Source organism: Phyllopteryx taeniolatus, chromosome 6, assembly GCF_024500385.1.
Source record: "Phyllopteryx taeniolatus isolate TA_2022b chromosome 6, UOR_Ptae_1.2, whole genome shotgun sequence".
In the NCBI taxonomy this organism is placed as follows: Eukaryota; Metazoa; Chordata; class Actinopteri; order Syngnathiformes; family Syngnathidae; genus Phyllopteryx; species Phyllopteryx taeniolatus.
In genome coordinates, this window is record NC_084507.1 from 26,775,614 (window position 1) to 26,792,263 (window position 16,650).

The 16,650-nt window shown below is 43.0% G+C and overlaps 1 protein-coding gene across 1 annotated transcript in view; it reads left to right on the forward strand.

Moving 5' to 3' along the window:
* nkd2b (NKD inhibitor of WNT signaling pathway 2b) overlaps nucleotides 1-16,650 on the forward strand; it is a 33,773-nt gene that overhangs the window by 10,282 nt on the left and 6,841 nt on the right. The gene's annotated exons all lie outside the window — the stretch shown is intronic.

A 16,650-nucleotide genomic window follows, 5' to 3' on the forward strand; every position in this document is an offset into this window, starting at 1 on the left:
CCTCACTTTCCCAGCATGCTTTGTGTGGCAGGGGGGCAGGGGGCGGGATGCTGGGGCAGCCCCATCGGTCTACCCCTCTCCTCTTGCTTGCTGCCGGGGAAAGAAAATACCTGAAGCTGGAGTCCAGTGCTTAATGGTGACATTTTTGGCAAAAGCGTCTGGATCCAAGTCTGTGTTTGATCTTGTTGTGTCTCCTGGCCAAGTAAAACACTGGGAGACTCAAAAGGTTATTACATTTTAGTGTGTAAGGTATGTTTCCACATAAACCCCTGTCCCTCACCCCCTCCTTCGAAGGTTGCTGCTCTTTTCCAAGTGGACTTTATTTCGCAATCCTTGGATCAGCCAAGGAAGGGAATATTCTTTTTTTCACTTATGGGTGGTGGAGATGTTATTATGGGCATTTCTGATGGCGCACACTCCATCTTGAGTGATGTCTGTGCACACGATGAGCTCACTGACGACGAAGGCTGCTTGAGCATTCCTGCATGTTGTCTCTTTAAATATTTGTAAATGGAGGCTTCTTATTTATTTTTAGAAGAACTAGGGATCCCGCTATTGCATAAAAAAACTTGAAACTTGAGATTGTCTCCACAGAGGTCAGATTTTGACCTGACTATATTCCTCAGTAAAATCTTGGAGAGGGAACTAAAAGCAGCACAGTACATTGTTAGTCATAAATCTGAGATCTGATGTTTTTTGTTGCTTGTTGAGAGCAGCATAGCAGTGCCATAACTGCAGTATTTAGTGTGCAATTACTTTTTTTCAACTTGTCATGTAACTATTCACATTGTGATGCAATGTGCATCCAGTTTGGTCCCTTTGGAAGGTTACAACCACTTACTTTGTTATTCTTGGATTTAAAAAAAAATAATAAATCCTCAGACATTCCCCCAAATGCTTAGAAACTTCATCCTCGCTCAACATTACTGAGGCTGACGCCCTGCTAGGCTGGAGGCATGGAGAATGAAACCACACACACCGCAAACCCCTCGATTTCCTGACTTAAACTCAAAAATTAAAAAAGACACAGCCGTACTGTTATTGTGTTGTCATTTGGTGCTCATAGTGGTGAGCCTTTAAAAAAAAAAAATCTATACTCCTGGCCTCTATTTTCATATACGAAGCTGTAAGATTGACGAAACATCCCCACGTTTGAAACCCTTGGAGGATTTAGTTATCCTCTTCTCTGCTCTGAGCCCCCCCCCCACATCCCCCTCCCCCCTTTGGGACCCCAAGCTCACACATGTGCAGGTATCGCTTTTACTCAGCTCATAAAATGCCACAGTCCCATCTGAAAGTGGTTAGCTGTCGAAACACTCGAGCGGCTTCAAAGCTCCAAAATGGGCTGTGCAGACAGCGTAGGCCCGGCCCGCTTTCTGCACATCACATTGAGTCTCTCCAACGCGGGGTGGTTGAGGGGGCAGTGGGATGTGGGGGTGGGGGCAAAACTTGCTTTTGTTACACAAATCTGTACCCGTCATCCAAACCCTCAATACGCTACATTAAGAGGAAGTGGTTTATTTTTGTGCTTTACAAGGGATTTGAATTGGGGAGAGAGAGAGGACTTTGCAGTCAAGAAAGTAGAATGCAGAGGTTCTGATCCTATATTAATATACCAGAAGGCTTTTGTGTTCTTTTAGTGCACGTATATGGAGATGATGAAACAGCGCTGAATGAAGCCTCTATTCTCATTTCCTCTGAAGGCGGCCTTCTTTTCTTCCCCCACCCATTTCTTTCCTGAGGCCCATCCACTTCAAAAGCTGACCTAGCCCTGTGCGTCGTGTAACGTGTTTACCTAAAGGCTCATTTAAAATAAACAGCAGTTCTCCGTAAAGGATGCCTGGCCCCTGACTGAGAGCCTTTCACAGGACACCATTTGCTTCACAGGATGTGCGCCACAAAAAAAAAAAAAAAAAAAAAAAACCTTCTTCAAAAAAAGTTGCATAACTTTTAAAACACAACACATTACAACAGTAAAACAATAATGGATTACATTTTGTTGTAACACAGTAAAACATACAAAAATTTTGGTCCCCTATTACACCTTTTACAACTTGTTCCATGCATTAGGATGCATTTTCAAACTAGGTTGACCAAACGTCTCTTTTATCCCAGACATGTCCATCATGCAATCATCTTGGATGTCATTATCTCAGTCGGCTGTGACCTTTTGCACTTCTCTGTTCAAGGCGCCATCTTACTGAAAACATTGTTGAGTAGTCTTGTTTTGGTTGTTTACACTGTCACAGTTTACATGTACAAATAAAAAAATGGACAATAGATCTCAGAATGTGGAATTTGAATAATGGGAAAAAAATATGTAACTCTCCTATAACTGTACCCTAAATTCCACTTCAAGCACATTCTGACTGTAACCTAATTGGCCAGCTTTTTATTCACTTCATTTAAGTTCATTCAACCATTGAGTGGGCTACATATTGTATATAATTACTTCTTTTAGGACCAAATGCTGAATATAAATAATGACCATTATTTGGGCAAAAGTAATCTTCCGGGGGCTAACGGGGGTGTAAATTGTTAGCGAGTCTGCCTCACTGATGAGACGTTCTGGATTTGAATATCCGCTCCAGCTTTCCTGTGTGGCGTTTCCATGTTCTTGCTGTGCTTGAGTGTTGTTTCCGCCCCTGCCTCCTCCAGCTTCTTCCCACTTTAGAAAAACGTGGATGTTAGATTCACTGAATTATCTAAATTGTCCATAGATGTGAATGTGAGTAGTTATTTGTCTACACGTGTGCCCTGCGACTGGCTGGCGACCAATTCGGGGTATTCCCCGCCTCTCACTCAAAGTCTGCGGGGAAGAGGAGAAACACTACAGTAAATGGATAGATAATATGTTTTAAGACTTATTTTCAAACGACATTAACCGGTAATAAACAGTATGCAGTATTCATTCTGGAAGTATCTTGCCCGACTGTTATGTACTTAAATGAAAGTAGTGAAAGTTCAGGACAAAACTATCTGTGAATGTAGTCTGAGTAAGGGCTGTGTCTATAACCAGCAGCACCTACTTCACCATGTTGATGGGGGCTTGGCTGATCCTATCGTTTGAAGAATGCCAGTGTATCAGAATATCTGAACTTTTCCCCTCAGTGTCATGTGCTTGGCTTTGAGGACTCCTCCATCCTGGTACGACCTGATTATCTCATAGCTCTTAAACCCCTCTCGCACATCATCACCTCCTGCTTCTTTTCCAGGCCTTCAAGAGCTTTTATCAATACTCAAGAGTGTCTCACTTTGTGCTTTTAAGTGGACTGCCTCCAGACTTTCTGCACAAGCGGACTCGGTTGGTCTTTTGGATTGATTCAGCATGTGAGATAAGATAAGAATACACCAGCAAACTGACGAGGCAGTCCAAAGCACAGCCGTGTAGACTTGGTTGGCAATAATCGAGGCTTTGAAAAGCAGGAGCTCCCCGTGCGCTGTGCTGCAAAAGCTGAGAAAGAGGCGGAGTTGCGCTGAGCTGCCCTCTGCACCATTGCCTTTTCATCTCCGCTTTTGCCATGGATGAATTACGTTCCTGAATTTCACACTGGGAAAGCGTGTTTGGTACTCACACAGCTTGCCTTGTCAGGTCACGAAAGTGCACACACGGCCAGAAGAAGCACACAAAATCGGTGAAGTGTCGTGCTTAAAATGGAGGCTCGTACTTTGTACATGGGCATGCTAGTTCAAATATCCTCATGTGCTCTCGTATCGCCTGCGCCGCCACTAGTAATTTCATTTGAGAATAATTCAGCAGAAATTAACTTGAACTACATGACTTTGTTGCATCAGTAATTGACCTGCACACTACTTTCATCTTTCTACACTTGAGGTCCACAGCAGTGATTCCCAACCACTGTGCTACGAGAGATCATTAGGTGTGCCAAGGGAAATTCTGTATTAACTTTAAAAAAATGTATCTTTGTTCATGTATTATGCCAGCGATGTGTAGTGACAGGCAAAACGATGAAGTGTTCATCCACTAGATGGCAGACGGCCCAATTAACGCATGTATCCACCTGTTGCCATTCAAATAACACAATAATAGCTTTGTGGTCAACTAAACGGGTCCAGATTTTACTCTTAAATAGTAGTAGTTTATCAGTAAATTGAGATGTGATCATCATTGTTTGAGTATACTGTTTATACTTTTTTTGACATTTTTGTTTGGTGGTGTGTTCTGAGGTTTTTCTCACGTTAAATGGGTGCCTTGGCTCAAGAGAGGTTGGGAAACACTGCCTTTTATTCATGGGAGAATGCCTCGAAAGACTAAACAATTACAGTTAAAAATCAAAGCATTCCTTCATGTCATCTGAACATGGCAGACTCTACGTCCTACGCTCGCGAATCATCAAGAATACACTTGACCATGGGACGACCCCTTGTGTTCTTCCAGCCTTGTGAGGAACTTTGCAGCTTGGAATCAAGCCTGTTCTCGCAGGGTCAAGAATTCTTGCGGTCTTCCCTAAACTGGCAGTAGTATCACACAGTCATGGAGTTACTCAACAAGTCCAAGTGAGGCGAGAGACAAAACAGGTGTTGGAAGGCGCTGTGTTTAGTGCAACATGTGTTTAGGAGATTTTTGCCCAAAACATGTAGGCATGATTGGTCAGAGACTACAGCGCTCCAGACATGACATGTGGGAGTATTTCTTTTAAAACTGTGGCCACAAAAGAAATTGAACATGCGTACGAAATATTGATTTGTGGCCATTAAGTAGGTGGGGCTCTGTACTGGACAGTTTGTTAAGCAAATTGAGAACATGTTTTCTAGAAACAGTAGGGTAGAGGTGGAGCTCGGGGCTAAAGCCACATATTGTTTTACAATTGAACGGAATTTTACGATGGAATTTTATTTTACGCGGTGGGTGAGCTACAAAGATGTTAAAAGTCTGTCGTCGCAAATAAATATTATTACCGAGAGACAATTAAATAGACTTTTGAATGCCGGGTTGCTTTACCGGCTGGGGTACGACCTCAAGGATATCGTGTATTGCAGTTTCCAACAAACGTGCGCTCCATTTTTTTACCCAGATGTCCAAGTTGTTCATGGGAATGATATTAAACCCCAAAAATAGGTTGTGTGCATGTTACAGTTATTGTTACCTTTCAGCATTAATGGTGCCTTCACTTTTTTGGAACGTGTTGCAGCCATAAAATTCTAAGTTAATGATTATTTGCTAAAAACAACACATTGTATCAGTTTGAACATAACATATCTTGTCTTTGTAGTGTATTCAATTAAATATAGGTTGAGCATGATTTGCAAATCATTGTATTCCGTTTTTATTTATGTTTAACACAACGTCCCAACTTCATTGGAATTGGGGTTCTATTTTGTGCAGTTATAACCATTTGGTGGCCACAATTTAGCATTTCATATACATGTTATAGCTGTTTCGTGGCCCCAATTAATATTTTTGTGCACACATTTTTCCATGTCATGTCATGACAAAAGCTAGACTCCTCTAAAACCAGATTGTTCTTCAGTTACTCGACACTTTCCTCGTCTACTTTATTTATTTATTTATTGCATCATGAGCGTTGTCTTTTTGATGGCTGAATGTGATAATGGCACCAAGCTACAGTACATCCGACCGTGTCCGTTTGCCCAGTGTACCTCCCAGATGGAAGTGTGGAGCGTTCATGCTACATTACTCGCTGATTGGTCACGGCTGCATGAGGGCCTCTCATCATCGGCGCTCATTTGGATCTGCACTTCTCTTTGTAAGTTACCCGTTGGGAGCGGTGACAAGTGGACTGTAGAGCTGCGGTCCTGACCGTGAAGCCGCTCCTATCCCGCTGGAAGGCATATTCCGGAAACCCAGCGGGAAGCTTATCCAGCAGCCCGCAAGTCGTTAACAGCGAGAGTTCCGCAACCCGAAAAAAGTCATTGTGGATTACATGGACAAGCATCCCTCGAGTGTGTGCGCTGTTGCCGCGCTTCTGCATACAGCTGTCCTTCCCGGCGTGGTTTGTTTACATTTCTCAGTTACCCACAGGGGCACTGTAACACCCGTGGCCCCAGCAGCCCCCAAACCACAGAACCTCACCCCTATGAAGTGCCGGGCCTGCTTTTCAAAGCCGAGACTGGAATCCCGCGCAGCTTAACAAAACAAGCGGGGAAAACAGTGGTGTCGGCGCTTATCTCGCAGGTGAGAGCAATTACAACTGACATCTCCATGCTAGACAGACAGCTGGCAACCTGACACGTACTACCACGAGTATCCTTACGGGTGAGAGTGATCGTGTTGAAACGCAGCAGAGGCTGACGAGGGTGCTTACAAATCTTTGTTTACTCCTGCTGACAGACACACCGCTCTGAGCATCCCTCAGACGCAGACATGCAGTGTTTTTATCTGAAAACATATAGTGGCGCGCCAAACAATTCCACACGGGAGAAACTGCAGTACAGTGAACCCTCACCAATTCGCAGTTCACTATTCTCACATTCACTTGGTCACATTTTTCCCCCTCTATGGAACCTAACCTCATCTATCTGCTGGGAACCTCACCTAGTGTGGCTATCGGCGTGTTTTTGTGTTCTTTGTCTTACGTCACAAGATGCCACCAAAGTGCTGGCGAAATCGGAAATTAGTAATTGGTCATTTTTTCGTGCTGCGAAGGCGACATACACGCCAGCATCCTCGCATTTCCAGTGCCGTTTTTTTGATATCATCTGAAAGCCATTTATTTTTAAGGGTAATGTTAATAGGTTTTAATGATATGAAAGTATTTTGCGAATATAGTTTGGGCTATGATTATGGGTTAAACTAATAATATAGGAAACTAAAATGTTTTTGCATGGGGCATCAGTAACTTGTGGCAAGTCATGGTCTTCAACCTAATAGAGGTGGTTAACATTTTTTTATTATTATTTTTTTTTCTACATATTCATTTTACAATGTCGTTCAGCAAAGGTAGTTCATCATTCAGTCACTATAAAACTTTATGACTGAATTAATATTGAAGCTATCTAGCAGATGCAGAAATGTAGACCAACAGAATTGCCGGGATTCTTTTTCCTCACCACATCACACCTTTATTCCTTTAGTTTATGGCTATCAATCGCAACTGCCCATAGTAAATGTTCACTCTTTGTTATATTGCAGCCATTTGCTAAAATCATTTAAGTTCACTTTTTTTCCTCATTAATTTACACACAGCACCCATATTAACAGGAAAACACCGGAATTGTTGAAGGTTTTGCAGATTTATAAGAAAAAGTGAAATATCACACAAGCCTTAAGTATTCAGACCCGTTGCTGTGACACTCATATATTTAACTCGGGTGCTGTCCATTTCTTCTGATCATCCTTGAGATGGTTCTACACCTTCATTGGAGTCCAGCTGTGTTTGATTTTACTGATTGGACTTTATTAGGAAAGCCACACACCTGTCTATATAAGACCTTATAACTCACAGTGCATGTCACAGCAAATGAGAATCATGAAGTCAAAGGAACTGCCTGAAGAGCTCAGAGACAGAATTGTGGCAAGGCACAGATCTGGCTAAGGTTACAAAAAAAGGTTCTCCTGAACGTAAGGTTCCTAGAGCACAGTGGCCTCCATAATCCTTAAATGGAAGACGTTTGGGACGACCAGAACCCTTCCTAGAGCTGACCGTCCGGCCAAACTGAGCAATCGGGGGAGAAGAGCCTTGGTGAGAGAGGTAAAGAAGAACCCAAAGATCACTGTGGCTGAGCTCCAGAGATGCAGTCGGGAGATGGGAGAAAGTTATTGAAAGTCAATCATCACTGCAGCCCTCTACCAGTCGGGGTTTTTAAGCTGCAGGGACAGGAAGACTGGTTGCAATCAAAGGAAAGATGAATGTGGCCAAGTACAGGGATATCCTGGACGAAAACCTTTTCCAGAGTGCTCAGGACCTCAGAGTGGGCCGAAAGTTCACCTTCCAATAAGACAATGACCCTAAGCACAGCTAAAATACCGAAGGAGTGGCTTCAGAACAACTCTGTGACTGTTCTTGAATGGCCCGGCCAGAGCCTTGACTTAAAACCAATTGAGCATCTCTGGAGAGACCTGAAAATGGCTGTCCACCAACATTCACCATCCACCCTGACAGAACTGGAGAGGATCTGCAAAGAGGAATGGCAGAGGATCCCCAAATCCAGGTGTTAAAAACTTCCCGTTGCATCATTCCCGAAAAGACTCATGGCTGTATTAGATCAAAAGGCTGCTTCTACTACAACCGCCATTACAATGAAGTTGGGACGTTGTGTTAAACATAATTAAAAACAGAATACAATGATTTACAAATCATGTCCGACCTATATGTAATTGAATACACTATAAAGACAAGATATTTAATGTTCAAACTGATAAACTTTATTGTTTTTAGCAAATTATCATTAACTTAGAATTTTATGGCTGCAACACGTTCCAAAAAAGCTGGGACAGGGTCATGTTTACCACTGTGTTACATCACATTTTCTTTTAACAACATTCAATAAACGTTTGGGAACTGAGGGCACTAATTGTTGAAGCTTTGTAGGTGGAATTCTTTCCCATTCTTGCTTGATGTACAGCTTCAGCTGTTCAACAGTCCGGGGTCTCCGTTGTCGTATTTTACGCTTCATAATGCGCCACACATTTTCAGTGGGACACAGGTCTGGACTGCAGGCAGGCCAATCTAGTACCCGCACTCTTTTACTACGAAGCCACGCTGTTGTAACATGTGCAGAATGTGGTTTGGCATTGTCTTGCTGAAATAAGCAGGGGCGTCCATGAAAAAGACGCTTGGAGGGCAGCATATGGTTCTCCAAAACCTGTATATACCTTTCAGCATTAATGGTGCCTTCACCGATGTGTAAGTTACCCATGCCATTGGCACTAACACAGCCCCATCCCATCACAGATGCTGGCTTTTGAACTTTGCGTCCATAACAGTCCGGATGGTTCTTTTCCTCTTTGGCCCGGAGGACACGACGTCCACAATTTCCCAAAACAATTTGAAATGTGGACTCGTCGGACCACAGCAGACTTTTCCACTTTGCATCAGTCCATCTTAGATGAGCTCGGGCCCAGAGAACCTGGCGGCGTTTCTGGGTGTTGTTGATAAATGGCTTTTGCTTTGCATAGTAGAGTTTCAAGTTGCACTTACGGATGTAGCACCGAACTGTATTTACTGACATTGGTTTTCTGAAGTGTTCCTGAGCCCATGTGGTGATATCCTTTACACATTGATGTTGGTTTTTGATGCAGTGCCGCCTGAGGGATGAAAGGTCACGGTCATTCAATGTTGGTTTTCGGCCTTGCCGCTTACATGCAGTGATTTCTCCAGATTCTCTGAACCTTTTGATGATATTATGGACCATAGATGATGAAATCCCTAAATTCCTTGCAATTGTACGTTGAGGAACATTGACCTTAAACTGTTCGACTATTTTCTCACGTACTTGTTCACAAAGAGGTGAACCACTTCCCATCTTTGCTTGTGAATGACTGAGCAATTCAGGGGAACTCCTTTTATACCCAATTATGGCACCCACCTGTTCCCAATTAGCCTGTTCACCTGTGGGATGTTCCAAACAGGTGTTTGATGAGCATTCCTCAACTTTCTCAGTCTTTTCTGCCACCTGTCCCAGCTTTTTTGGAACGTGTTGCAGCCATACAATTCTAAGTTAATGATTATTTGCTAAAAAAACAATAAAGTCTGTCAGTTTGAACATTAAATATCTTGTCTTTGTGGTGTATTCAATTAAATATAGGTTGAACATGATTTGCAAATCATTGTAATTTGTTTTTATTTGTTTAACACAACATCCCAACTTCATTGGAATTGGGGTTGTAAATACTGAGCAAAGGGTCTGAATACTTTTTCTTTTTTAATAAATCTGCAAAAATTTCAACAATTCCGTTTTTTTCTGTCAATGTGGGGTGCTGTGTGACCATTAATGAGGAAAACAAATTAACTTAAATGATTTTAGCAAATGGCTGCAATATAACAGCCCTATATATATATTGCCTTTCAATATATAATATTTAAGGGGTTCTGAATACTTTCTGTACCCACTGTATATTAAAAGAAGTTATCCCACAGATCAGCTTTAAATTGGCAACGAAGGTTAAGTTTCTATATCATAGTGGTATGGGCAATACAAGAGACGGTTGCTCGACAGAATTGTCATTTCCGTGCAAGAATGGGAAATGAACAGGAAGTACACAAAACACGTCTGTTTGACCCCTAACAGTTGTTCTTTGTGCCATGTTCCTCATACTGTATTTGTTAACTGGCTTGTTACACTTGAGTCACGCTGCTGTGATGTTATCACGCTATTTAGCATCCCAACATCAGGGTTTCACAGATCAGTGTTCTAAACAGTAATTCTTTGTGAAAAATCCTCTTTTTTCAGATTTTTTTTTTTCCCCCCATGCTGCCTCACCCCCAGAGCCCTGGAATGTGCATCAAATCCTCACTTTTATGACTGTGAGTGGCAGACAAGTTGATTGAAGAGCAGTTTCTACTAAAACCTTCAAAACAAGACAAGACACTCTCTGCATGACTTTTATAAGAGGTGGAGTCCCTTCAAGCCCTCGTGGGATTGGTGTCCGAGCCAGCTCAGCCGCAACCTGGCAGTCTGAGGTCTTCTGTATTGTTTAAAGGGCCTGTGGAATGTGGAACAAATCTGTTCAGCTTTATCAGGCTGCACGCACTCCCCATTGGCTGGGCTTCAGAGCCAGGGGCCTGCGCGGGAGCTTACAGAATTTCACATGGAGCCCACAAACAGAGGCACATCCTGTTTGAGGCCAAGCGCCTGTCCTGTTCATTGCCTGGCGCCTCCTCCTTGTTTGACGAGCTATGTGTGTGTGTGTGTGTGTGTGTGCTCAAAGGGTGTCCTGTGTGTCTTCCCGATGCTTTCCGTGTACATCCTTCCAGAAAACGGGCGAACCCATTGTTTGATTAGTCAACTTTTCCAATAAGTTCATCAAAAATGCTACCTAGTAATGTGTATAGAGAAAAATGTATCCACTAAACCTTTTTATCTCCTGGACATTTCAGTATTTGAGTGCCGTTAACATATTCCAAAGGCAATACTATTTAAAAGTCTGCAGCTATTGCATAACTTTTAACATACCCCACGTGGCGCAGCGTGTACGTATCAGCTAAATTTATGCGCAGCTATTTGCCTTTGTTGCGGCCGACAGAACCTGGAGCTGAACACGCTCAAGACTGTAGAGATGATCGTGGACTTCAGGAGCATCCCTCGCCACAGCTGCCCCTCACGCTGTCTAGCTGCCTTGTGTCAACCGTCGAGACCTTCAAGTCTTGTTGACCAATACTGGCCACTCATGCCAGAGTAGCATCTGCACCACTTGCACACTGACTGAGGAGTATCTACAACATTTGCACAATTGACATTGTCCCAGATTATTGCACGACTAGTCACTTTAAACTGCGTACATTCCTTGAAGTCTCGGCGCCCTTTGGACAATGGTCATTGCACCGACTATTGCTATATTAATCATTCAAACTGCTCTGATTGCTAGAGGACTCTGCATCTTTTTGCATAACTGTCAAAAAAACCCACACAAAAAAAAAATTGTACCAGCATTACAAGATTACTAGCAACCTTTTATTGCTCAGCAACTGTTTTCTCAATGTCTTTATGTCTCCAAAGTATTCTCTGTCTGTTGTCGTACTAGAGCAGCTCCAACTACCGGAGACAAATTCCTTATGTGTTTTTTTGGACAAAATAAAGATGATTCTGATTCTGAAATACATAACGTGGTTAACCTAATACCTAACACGATTCAGTGGAATGAGATGCGTGGTTTCCGAGTAGCGGCAGCGTCCAACGCGCGTGTGACAGCTGAGAAAAGGTCCTCCATTACGTCCCATTGCTATCAACGCTGGCTTTAATGAAGCAGAGCTGATTACAGCATCGTTGACAGATGCGCGGTGGCCAGCTAGCGGTGATAATCTTTGTTTATGCCGTCCAGCAGGTCGAATCAAAGTGAGAGGATAATCAGGTTTGAGAAAGGGGGAGTGGTGGGTATTAGAAGATCTCTCAATTGTAGAGGAGCAGGTGACTTTCAGTGGTTTATGTGCACTTATCTCAATGGCTAAGCATTCTCATCAAAAGGCCCCCAAAGCCCCCCACCCAACAGCTGTTGTTATACAAGGACCGAAGAGGCTTCACCCCCTGTGATTCATGTCCTGCCAAAGGAGAGGTTCTGCCTCCTGTTTGACCTCAAACAGAGTCCCGCTGGCCTGTGAGAGTAATTTCTCGGCCACATGGAGTCTGTCCAGATGACAGGACGGTGTTCTGTTCTCATCTCAATGGCATTCAGGGAAAGACATGTCACGGCAAACTGATGCATTGATAACATTCCCCATTAAACAACCGTACATTTCAAATTCTGGAAGAGGCCTGACAATGGTGCATGTCTACTGACACTTCAAGGTGGCTTACACGCGCTCACCATACATTCGTGTTCATTTTAATACGGTAGAATCTCTTAAAAGTTCAATGCTTTCAGACCTTAACAATGTCAAAGGGTTGTCATTATAGGATGTCTGACAGAACTGCAGTTTACTTCACAAGATTTGATTTGATTGAGAATTAAAGGAACATCGCTGTATCGCATTTCACCTATTACGGATTCAGTGCAATGTGAATTTTTTTCTTTTCAGATTCATACTGCGCATAATTCGCTATATCGCAGGATTTTTAGTGTGTGCTGGGGTTTTTTTTTGGGTGGGGGGGGGGGGGGGGGGAAATAAATGCTTCCTAGCCTAAACATTAAAACTAAAAAAAAAAAAGAAAAGAAAACACATCATTAAAACACATTACAACTTGTGCGACAAGAATTAAGTATTAAAACAAAAGGTGTGAGGTGCATTTCATTTAAGACCTACAGTACTCACAGGCATGACTTCTATGAAAAATGACTAATTACAGCAACTTGCTGCGCAGTAGGAGTCTATTCTTCTTCTCTGTAGTATTCAGTACTGCCTCCCAGTAGCCAAGGCAGGCACGCCAGAAGGAGCACCACACTGCATTGGATTGCCGCATTAAATCATGATGCACAAACTTTAGTGCTTTACATTCAGTTTAATTATCTTATCACATGATGTTTTTATGAAGTACAATTTTATGGAGTGCTATTTTTCCTTATTAAAAACAAAAACATTTCTGGAACAAATGAATGGATTTTCCATTCATTTAAAGGGGGAAAGATTATTTGAGGTATATGTATCTCAAGGCACCACTGTATTTCTCTTTCCATTGTTTCCAATAGGAAAAATGTTTTCTAAATCCAAACAATCATCGTGGATTGGATTGTGTTCGAATTTCAAGGTTCGACGCTATTGCCATTCAATACTACTGAGGTCAGTGTTCTATGTTGACTCACCACCATAATTACCCTGACTCGGGCTCTCGGCTGAGGCCTTGGTGAACCACCGGGAAAGTGCGCTCGCATCATCTGCCATCCATTCATTGTTCTTTTGCTCTTGCAAGAGCGTTTTGCAATCCTCTTGCTTTTCCCCTCCCCCCGTCGTCTTCCCTTTCACTGGCTCTCTTCAGTTTAAACATTTACATCTGGTTTTGAGTCAAAGCCAGGTTGGTTTCTCCTGGAATGGAGGTCTTTTATTCCTTCAACGGCCTCACTGGCTCTCCAGTTTCATTGTGCGGTGACGACTACGCTGTATGTTTACAAAGCAGTGAAGGAGCACCGCTTTGTTACACTGACACCACCGGAGCCATGTTTCCATTAGCAATGAGCCTTCCCGCAATCGCACACGATTAATAGTCCGTTGAAGGGCCTCAAGGATTTCCCTTGGCGCCTTCCTCAAGGTGTCAGGTGACTTTGAGTATGTGTCACCTTAGACACTTTTGAGGAAATGACTGAGATTTTGTTTGGACAGGAAAGAAGCGCTGCAGTGTACAAATTGTGTGGATACTAATTGCACAATTTCGGAAAGCCGCATTGACTGGAAAAGGAAGCCTCTTGATGTTATCCTTTTTTTTTTTTTTTATTTTATTTTGATTTTATTTTTTTATTTTCTCCAGCATACAGTATGTTTGAACTTGGATTCACATACACGCTGCTGTAATTCATACCTTGAGGCGGGAGGAACTGTTCAGGCAATCTTTCGTGCTATAGCCTCGGCCGTTTTTTTGTTTTGTTTTGTTTTTCCTGTGAAGATTTTCAAAACATGTTGCGCGCATCATGTGTTTTGAAGGAGGACTCTGCATGTGTCTTTTTGTGAGCTGGCTTGGTTCTGCAAACACAAAGATGTGTTCTGTTTTCCAGCGGGGAGGATGGGTGGGACGCTGGCGAAGAGTGGGGATGTCTGATGTCACCTGGTAGGTAGCTATGAAAGCTTCCCCCCGGTTGCCTTAACCCACATTAAAGTCTGCCAGTAGAAGCTGAAGCTGGAGGGAAGCTTGGCAGAGGTGCCGCATTAAGCAGGAACAAACATCACACACTTTTCAGGCTCTCGCTTATGCCACAGTGCCTGGAAGACACTTGTTTACATGTTAGTCCTGTCAGTGCATTGACTTGTCCTTGTCATTCCCGCACATGCCGTCTTCCTTTTACTCAAAATATGCGTCGATCATAGCTTCCAGGTGGAAAACAAGAAAGCGCCCAGACTTGTTTGCGTAGCCCCACCGAGCATCTTGTGATCTGATCGAAAGAATGGCAGCGGCGAGATGCCAGAAGGCGGTTAATTACACATGTGGCTGGCAGATTTGGAGGTCGGCAGCGTGGGCGATGTAGATGGAGATGCCATGTGTTTAGATGTTAAACTGCAGACTGCGGTCAGACACGGTCTGCTCTCTCATTAGCTCCCTCGGTGGATGTAATGAGGAGGTGCTGGGCTGCAGTCCTCGGCGAAGCCACGTGTTCTGCCTCAATCAGCGAGACGTTACATCTCCTCTTACCTCAGTTTTAATTGGAGGAAGTTGGCTTTGTTTGTTTCATGACAAGCCCCTCTCTCGTGTTCAATAGCTTAAGGCTTTGGGGTCTATTATACTCAAGGGATGCGATGACATTTTGATGTTGCTTTAAGCTGCATCCTTAATTATTTAGGGCATTCATTTACACAACAACAATCTAGTGAAAAACTGCCACCTTTGTTCATGTAAAAACTGTCAAAATAGTCCCTCTGCACACCGACTAAAAAATAACTAAAAATGCAGTAATATGACACCAGGCCAGTAGTTTGTAATGTCACGGCAAAAAAAAAAAAATAATAATAATAATAAAAAACACTGCAGCCCTGTCTCATAGAATCTCCTACCCTCACTTCAACATAGATCTTTGTCACCAATATGACTAAAGTGGGCGCCAAAGTGAAAAAGAAAAACAAAAAATGTCCCAAAAAGTAGGAATACCAAAATAATGATGACGTCTCAATTTACTCGCAAATTTACGGACTTGACTGAAATGTGGGTCCTGTTTAATGGAAAGCAAAGATTATGTACTCGCAGGACATACACGGTCTACAATCTCCTTGTACACGCTGTTATAGAAATGTCAGTTTGTAAAGAAATACTCCACACATGCGCACCAACTGCTTTTCCAAAAGTGTCTTTTGAAAACCATTTGTCAGCATACAGTATATGCGGTTTTATAATTGTTTATAATTAAGTGAGTAAGTCGGCTGACCATTCTAACAGTGTAGTAACTTCACATTTTGCATGAGAACTATACTTTTATACCTATTTTAAAACATTTACGTCTTAAGGCCTTAGAAGGATTTTGTTGTGTAAAATGATCCCTAAGGGACATGGGAGGTTAAAAAAGGCGCCAGATTGTGTTTGTTGTGTGTTTGACCGACGGTTTAGTTTGAAGTGTGTCTCCAGTACACGGTGATTAAAGACTTGTTTGGGGCCCAGAGAGCGGCACCAGTCATCTGAACATCACTCAGAAAACTTTTGCAGGGTCTGTAAAAACCCTCCCCCAGTTCTCAGGCAGAGGTCCCAGTCAGCTGTAGATAGTCCCTATCTGACTCCGCTTAGGCAAACCACATCCTCTTCTGGTATCTATTCCTCTCCCATCTTTGTTCCTCTTATCATCCCTTTCCTCTTTGTCTTTCTTCTCTACTTCCTGCCTCCTTTCCTTCTTCCTCAACCCCCCCCAAAGGCTTGATTCCCAATCTTTTGCTGTTTTCTCCCTAAAAGTCTCAGGTGGCCAATTCAATTCCGCTCCACTGAACCCCCCCCATCCCCCGCTCCCCTCTATTGACGGTGAAGGTCAAGGCTAGATTAGAGGCTGGTGGACTCGTCCTGTGAAGTGAGGAATAATCACGGCCTCTGAGATTGTTAAAACGAACCACAGGCCCTGCTGTTGTCATTACTCTGCGAAAGAGAGGAAGGGGAGGGAGAAGCGAGGAGTGGTGGTGGTGGTGGTGGTGGGGCTCCTTCACCTAAATGCATGCAGATGTTCAAACTCACATGCAGTTCTTTTGTTCCTCGAGTATCTATCTGGTTTTTATTTGCCTCCTTGCAGTGGGCCTCCTCGAGTCAATGGCTGCAGATTTGATTTCAAAGTGCAGGGCAGCGCAGCGGGGCAAACATGACGTAAATAAGATGATTCATTTGTTGTTTAAATTCTTGCGGTTTAGGGCTTGCGCTGCACTTAATTATCATTGTTTCCACTATATAGGCGTAATTAAA